At 43.1% G+C, this 945-nt stretch overlaps 1 non-coding gene across 1 annotated transcript; it reads right to left on the minus strand.

Moving 5' to 3' along the window:
- On the minus strand, window positions 1-82 carry trnal-aag (transfer RNA leucine (anticodon AAG)). The gene has a single exon. It is a non-coding gene; the product is annotated as a tRNA-Leu (tRNA).
- Between the last annotated feature and the right edge of the window lie 863 nt (window positions 83-945).

The raw sequence follows: 945 nt of genomic DNA on the forward strand, positions 1-945 counted from the left end.
TGGCAGCGGTGGGATTCGAACCCACGCCTCCGAAGAGACTGGAGCCTTAATCCAGCGCCTTGGACCGCTCGGCCACGCTACCACGCTGCCGTTGAAGGCTATTTTAATAAATACAATAAAATTAAGCATGGCTACATTTAATACGGCTCTTTGTAAACTGCTCCTGCTGTAACAAGTCCAGATAAAATTGGTCCGTCTTGTAACACGATCAAATGCTGAACGGAAAGTTTAATTGTGCAGAGTTGGTCTCAATATAACACAGGTAGTCGTTAGGACGGTTTCCTTGGTGATGCTTGAAGGACTGTTTAAAAAAAAAATTGAGCAGAAAACTAAATTAATTCACAAATAGTTTAAGAAAAAAAGACGGATTTTCAATGAAAAACATCAACACAAGGCTTTATTAGCTCTTTTTTATTTTAATTTGTTGTAATGAGGAGTTTAATGCGATTTAAAATGACTACATTTTGCTTTGTGCGTGTGATGGATTCCTGTCATGGACGGTAAATTATTTTGGTATAATTCTGTATTTTTAGCTATCGCCCTCCATGCAAGTTAGCCGGATAGCATGAACGGAAGGTAAGGTGTTAACGGAGAGAGAGAGAGAGTTAATTAAAAACAGACTACAAAAAGTCCTTAATGAGAGTGGATAAATAATTAGGGGAAGAATAAAAAAAAGTATAGATATCCTCAACCAAGTGACAAGGCGATCAGTGGCATCACACACGCTTTCAGAGAAGCTTGGTTCGCGTTCCTTTACTTATCACAATAGCGTGCATAGAACCAAGTCTGTCGTCCTCGCCTGGCTCGTCCCGCTGCAGCTGGTCCGTCTACTCCCTCTTCTCGAATATACCTCTCCTCCAGTTCATCGGTGTTCCCCCCACAGCAGTCCCCGTCCCCTGCCAACCGCCACAGATGCCCCGTGGGGCAAAACCTCTCTGCGTCTCC

Source organism: Echeneis naucrates, chromosome 1, assembly GCF_900963305.1.
Source record: "Echeneis naucrates chromosome 1, fEcheNa1.1, whole genome shotgun sequence".
NCBI classification, from domain to species: domain Eukaryota; kingdom Metazoa; phylum Chordata; class Actinopteri; order Carangiformes; family Echeneidae; genus Echeneis; species Echeneis naucrates.